We start from the raw sequence: 7,167 nt of genomic DNA on the forward strand, positions 1-7,167 counted from the left end.
AAATTCATGGCTTTTCCCCCATGATTCTTTAGTCTTTCAAAGTTAAAATTTTTAAATTTTCATTCTTTTTTTCTTTTTAAAAAATTTTCGTCATTCCTATTTCAACCTATTTTAATTATCTTTTCAAAACCTTTTTAAAAATCTTTTAAAATTTTCATTGCTATAGTCATATTCTCCCTTCACTGTATTTAACCTTATTTTTTGTATACATATAAGTTTTTCTTTCTTTAAAATTTTGGGATACAGTTTCTTCTAACAGACCAAAATATACCCTAAATCTAGCACATGGCTTTGTTCTCATCTCCAGCCTGATCACATTCTCTCCTTTTTTTTTCTTTTTTTTTGAACCAACTTCTTATATTTTCAATTCCTTTTTTAGAATCTTTTTTCATTTTCATCTATACAGTCATATTCCATCCCTTCATCATGCTTACCCTTCTTTTGTATATATGTAAGTTTTTCTTTCTTTAAAATTTTGGGAGGCAGTTTCTTCTAACAGACCAAAATATACCCCAAATCAAGTGTGTGGTACTTTTCTATTCACAGTCTAATCATATTTTTTCCCCTTTCTTCTCCCCCCAGTTTGGGGTCTCTTTTGATTTGGTTAGTATGTATTTTTCTGGGGCCATTACCCTTTTAACATTTTGTTTCCTCATTTATCTATTCTTCTCTGGACAAAATGACAAGGCAGAAAAACTCACCTCAAAAAAAAAAAAAAAAAAAAAAGAACAAGAGGCAGTACCGACTGATAGGGACCTAATCAATATGGACATTAGTAAGATGCCAGAACTAGAGTTCAGAATGATGATTATAAAGATACTAGCCAGGCTTGAAAAAAAAGCATAGAAAATACTAGAGAATCCCTTTCTGGAGAAACAAAAGAATAAAAATTTTAACCAAGTTGAAATAAAAAAAACTATTAATGAGGTGCAATCAAGAATAGAGGCTCTTACTGCTAGGATAAATGAGGAAGAAGAGAGAACTAGTGATATAGGAGACCAAATGATGGAGAATAAAGAAGCTGAGAAAAAGATAAACAAGTATTGGACCACAAGGGGAGAATTCAAGAGATAAGTGATACCATAAGATGAAACAATATTAGAATAATTGAGATCCCAGAAGAAGAAGAAAGAGGGGGGCAGAAGGTATATTGAAGCAAATTATAGTAGAGAACTTCCCTAATTTGGGGAAGGAAACAAGCATCACAATCCAGGAGGCACAGAGAACCCCTCTCGAAATCAATAAAAATAGGTCAACACCCTATTTAATATCATTTAATAGTAAAACTTACAAGTCTCAGAGACAAAGAAAAAAATCCTGAAAGCAGCTCAGGACAAGAGGTCTGTAACCTACAATGGTAGAAATACTAGATTGGCAGCAGACCTATCCACAGAGACCTGGCAGGTCAGAAAGGACTGGCATGATATATTCAGAGCACTACATGGAAAAAATATGCAGTCAAGAATACTATATCCAGCTAGGCTGTCATTGAAAATAGAAGGAGAAATAAAAATCCTCCAGGACAAACAAAAACTAAAAGAATTTACAAACACCAAACCAGCCCTACAGGAAATATTGAAAGTGGTCCTCTAAGCAAAGAGAGAGCCTAAAAGAAACAGACCAGAAAGGAACAGAGACAATATACAGTAACAGTCACCTTATAGGCAATACAGTGGCATTAAATTTATATCTTACTATAATTACTCTGATAGTAAATGGGCTAAATGCCCCAAACAAATGACATAGGGTATCAGAATGGATAAGAAAAACAAGACACATCAATATGCTGTCTACAAGAAACTCATTTGAGACCCAAAGACACCTCCAGATTTAAAGTGAGAGGGTGAAAAACCATTCACCATGCTAATGGACATCAAAAGAAAGCTGGGGTGGCAATTCTTATATCAGACAAATTAGATTTTAAGCCAAAGGCTATAATAAGAGATGAGGAAGGACACTATATTACACTTAAAGGGTATGTCCAACAAGAAGATCTAACAATTTTAAATATCTATTCCCCTAACATGCAAGCAGCCAATTATATAAACCAATTAATAATAAAATCAAAGAAACACTTCAACAATACTACAATAATATTAGGGGACTTTAACACCCCCCCCCCACTGAAATGGACAGATCATCTAAGCAAAAGATCAAGGAAATAAAGGCTTTAAATGACATACTGGACCAGATGGACATCACAGATATATTCAGAAAATTCCATCCAAAAACAACAGAACACATATTCTTCTGTCGTGCACATGGAACATTCTCCAGAATAGATCACATCCTGGGTCATAAATCAGGTCTCAACTGGTACCAAAAGATTGGGATCATTCCCTGCATATTTTCAGACCATAATGCTTTGAACCTAGAACTCAACCACAAGAGGAAAGTTGGAAGGAACTCAAATACATGGAGACCAAAGAGCATCCTACTAAAGAATGAATGGGTCAACCAGGAAATTGAAGAAGAATTCTAAAAATTCATGGAAAAAAATGAAAATGAAAACAACTGTTCAAAATCTTTGGGATGAAGGAAAAGCAGTCCTAAGAAGGAAGCATATGGCAATATAGGCCTATCCCAAGAAGCATAAAAAGTCTCAAATACACAACTTAACTTTACATATAAAGAAGCTACAAAAAGAACAACAAAGCCTAAAGCCAGCAGGACAGAATAAAGATTAGAGCAGAAATAAATGATACAGAAACAAATGAAAAACAGTAGAACAGATTAATAAAACCAGTTCTTTGAAAAAATTAATAAAATTGTTAAACCCCCTAGCTAGACTTATCAAAAGGAAAACAGAAAGGACCAAAATAAATAAAATAATCAGAAAGGAGACATAACAACCAACTTCACAGAAATATAATTATAAGAGAATATTATGAAAAATTACATGCCAACAAATTGGACAAACTGGAAGGGATAAAGCCCTAGAAAGATAAATTACCAATACTGAAACAGGAAAAAATAGAAACCTTGAACAGATCAATAACCAGCAAAGAAATTGAATTAGTAATCACAAAACTCCCAATAAGTAAGTCTAGCTCTGGATGACTTCATAGGTTTTCCAAAAAACAGAAATGCAAGGAAAACTTCCAAATTCATTCTATCAGGCCACTATTACCCTGATATGAAAACCAGATAAAAACACCACCAAAAAAAGAGAAATACAGGCCAGTATCTCTGATGAACATAGATGCAAAAATCCTCAACAAAATACTAACATGCCAAAGGCAACAATACATTAAAACAATTATACACCACAATCAGGTGGGAATTATTCCCATGAGGAAATGATGTTCATTATTCACAAATCAAGCAATGCTATATACCACATTAATAAAAGAAATGATAAGCACCATATGATCATTTCAAATGATGCTGAAAAAGCATTTGATGAAGTACAGCATCATTCATGATAAAAAACCCTCTACAGAGGAGGTTTAGAGGGAACATACATAAAAATCCTAAGGGCCATTTATGAAAAACTCACAGCTAGTATTATCCTAAATTGGGCAAAACCTGAGAGCTCTTCTTTGACAGTCAGGAAGAAGACAGGGATGTCTAACTCTCACCAGTTATTTAACATTGTATCAGCCACAGCAGTCAGATAACAAAATTATCATATGGTTTCATTTATTTGTGGAACACAGGAATAACATGGAGGACATTAGGAGAAGGAAAGGAAAACTGAAGTGGGGGAAATTGGAGGGGGAGATGAACCATGGGAGACTGTGGACTCTGAGAAACAAACTGAGGGTTTTGGAAGGAAGGTGGGTGAGGGATAGGTGAGCCTGGTGGTGGGTGTTAAGGAGGGCACATATTGCATGGAGCACTGGGTGTGGTACATAAACAATGAATTTTGAAACCCTGAAAAAATTAAATTAAATTAAAAAAAAGAAAAAGCATCCAAACTATTTCAGATGACATGATACTATATAATGAAAACACTAAAGACTTGTCCAAAAACCTGCTAGAAGTGATACATGAATTCAGTATAATTTCACGATACAAAATCAAATTACAGAAATCTGTTGCACTTCTATACAGCAATAATGAAGCAGCATAAGGAGAAATTAAGGAATCATTTCCATTTTAATTGCATCCAAAACCATAAGATACTTAGGAATTAACCTAACCAAAGAGGTAAAATATCTGTACTCTGAAAACTATAAAACACTGAGGAAAGAAATTGAAGATGACGGGGCGCCTGGGTGGCTCAGTGGGTTAAGCCGCTGCCTTCGGCTCAGGTCATGATCTCAGGGTCCTGGGATCGAGTCCCACATCGGGCTCTCTGCTCAGCGGAGAACCTGCTTCCTCCTCTCTCTCTCTCTCTGCCTGCCTCTCTGCCTACTTGTGATCTCTCTCTCTGTGAAATAAATAAATAAAATCTTTAAAAAAAAAAAAGAAATTGAAGATGACATGAAGAAATGGAAAGACATTCCATGCTCATGGATTGGAAAAACAAATATTATTAAAATGTCTATACTACCCAAAGCAATCTACACATTTAATGCAATTCCATCAAAATACCACCAGCATTTTTCACAGAGCTAAAACAAACTGCTAAAATTTATGGAACTACAAAAGATCCCAAATAGTCAAAGTAACCTTGGGGAAAAAAAAACAAAACGCAAAGCTGAAAAGCAACGTTGACCAAAAAAAAAAAAAAAAAAAAAAAAAGAAAGAAAAAAGAAAAAAAGAAAAGCATCACTATTCCAGACTTCAAGTTATATTACAAAGCTATAGTAACCAAAACAGTATGGTACTTGCAAAAAAAAAAAATAGACAAAGATCAATAGAACAGAATAGAAATCCCAGAAATGAACCCACAACTATATCATCAATTAACCTTCAACAAAGGAGGAAAGGATATCCAAATGGGAAAAAAGAATGTCTCTTCATCAAATGGTATTGGGAATACTGGACAGCCACAGGCATAAGAATGAATCTGGACCACTTTCTTACACCAAACACAAAAATAAACTCAAATGGATTAAAGACCTAAATGTGAGAGAGGAAACCATTAAAATCCCAGAGAAGAACATGGGCAGTAACCTCTGACATTGGCTATAGCAACTTCTATTGCTGAGGCAAGTGAATTGAAAGCAAAAATAATCTATTGGGACCTCATCAAAATAAAATGCTTCTGCACAGCGAAGGAAACAACAAAACTAAAAGGCATCCTGTGGAGTGGGAGAAGATATCTGATAAAGGGTTAGTATTCAAAATATATAAAGAGCTTATAAAACTCAACACCCAAAAATGAAAAATCCAATTAAAAACAGGTAGAAGACATGAATAGACATTTTTCCATAGAAGATATACAGATGACCAACAGACACATGAAAAGTTGCTCAACATTTTCCTCATGCATGAGCAAAGTGATAGTTTTCACTTAATTGGAAATTTACTGCTATTTGGAAATAAACTTCAAATTCTTGGGTGTGCTCATTTCCAACCACAGTGAAGTGGTGAGGTATTTTTTTTTGGCTGTCTGTTAGATATATTCCAAATATTTTAAAATAAGCATGTATTCCGAAATAAAATAAAATAAAATATAGCAAATATTATGAAAATATTAAGTGGTACTTACTGATAGATGCCTCCAAAGCACTCTAAGTTTTTATTTTTAGAAGATATCCCATATGTAGCCCTGTTCTAGTCTGGCTCCCTATATTAAGATCCACCCCTCCCTCCCAGACACCCCCTTATCCTCCAGTCTACTCAATCTTCTGTCTTTTCTTTTTCTTTTATTTCTTTTTATTTGCATTTTACAGAAGCAAAAACTAAAAATTAAAGGGATAGGAGAAAAATACTGGCTCTGAAGTATATGAAGATTCCAACAAACTTAAATTCTGTTTGCTATAGATTAAAGCTATACAAATGCCGTTTTCAACTGTGCATATTCCTTTAGATGACACCAAGCTAGGGTCAGAATTTAGAATACAGGATTTTACTTAGCATCTTCAGAAAAGGGCACGTTCTGAGTTGAAGTCATTTTAACACATAAACATATCCATATTTTTAGATATATTGGTGGTGGCTTTATATATTATATTAAATTTAAAACATTTTGGTAGAGCAGACAATGCATGCAGTTTGAAATCTTAGAATCTGGCAGGTCTTGCCATATATAATTCACTACCTAGACTGTAACAAAATAGTATGTTAAGACTAATATTTTTAAAAATTTCTCTGATAACACCTGGAAATGACAAAAACCTCAAATTAAGAGTATGTATACTTTGATTAATCATTTAGACTTTGGGTTCCCAAACTGGATAACACTGCCACCTTGTGGCAAACACTTATTATGGAGGGGTTTGTTTAAATATTAAAAAACCACCACCACCCCCTAGTTTTTCCCTGATGGTATTACAGCTACAGTGTGAAGATACTTGCATGGCTGATGGAGGCAGTCTCATTCTGTATTCCAAAGATGGGACAATTTGTGTTAATAAGTAACTGAGCAAGAATATGCATTCTTGGTGTGTTCTCTTAAAATCAAAATTGAGTAATATTCAAACCAAACATTCTTTAAAAAAGAAAATGAAAACCTACATGACTTTCAAGAAATGTAAATGTTTATGAGCCAAAATACAAAAGAAACTATTTAACAGATATAGGTCACTAAACTAATTTCTGGTTTTATCCCTTTAAGGGATCAATTGGACATATGTCTCCTCTAAAAAAGCAGGAAAAAAAAGTCAAACATCCCCATGATAAATTATGCAAATGGTTTGATTTTGTAAAGTAAACAGCAAAGTTCCTTCACCCCTTTCATGGCATTTCAGAAAAACCAAAATGGTAACTGGGTTTTCCAAATTTTGTCTGAACTTCTCATTGTGTAACTTAAGTCAAATTATCTAACCTCTCTGAATCTGTTTTTCTACCTGAAACAATGGTCATAATAATATCATCCATGTCACTGGACTTTATGAGGATTAAATGAATTACTGCAAGTAAATTGTTCCTTAAAATCATGCCTAACATCACAGGAATCATTCATAAAATTTTGCATCTCATTATTATTACAAATGGATTGAGATCAAATTACCTACATATAATGTGTTAGGTTTATCATAATTTTGTGATGTGACTTGATTTGCCTGTCATTATATGAAAATGGGCTCTCTAGTTTCCATTTACAGCCAGTAT

This window comes from Enhydra lutris, unplaced genomic scaffold, assembly GCF_002288905.1.
Source record: "Enhydra lutris kenyoni isolate GAN:26980312 unplaced genomic scaffold, ASM228890v2 scaffoldscaffold107, whole genome shotgun sequence".
In the NCBI taxonomy this organism is placed as follows: Eukaryota; Metazoa; Chordata; class Mammalia; order Carnivora; family Mustelidae; genus Enhydra; species Enhydra lutris.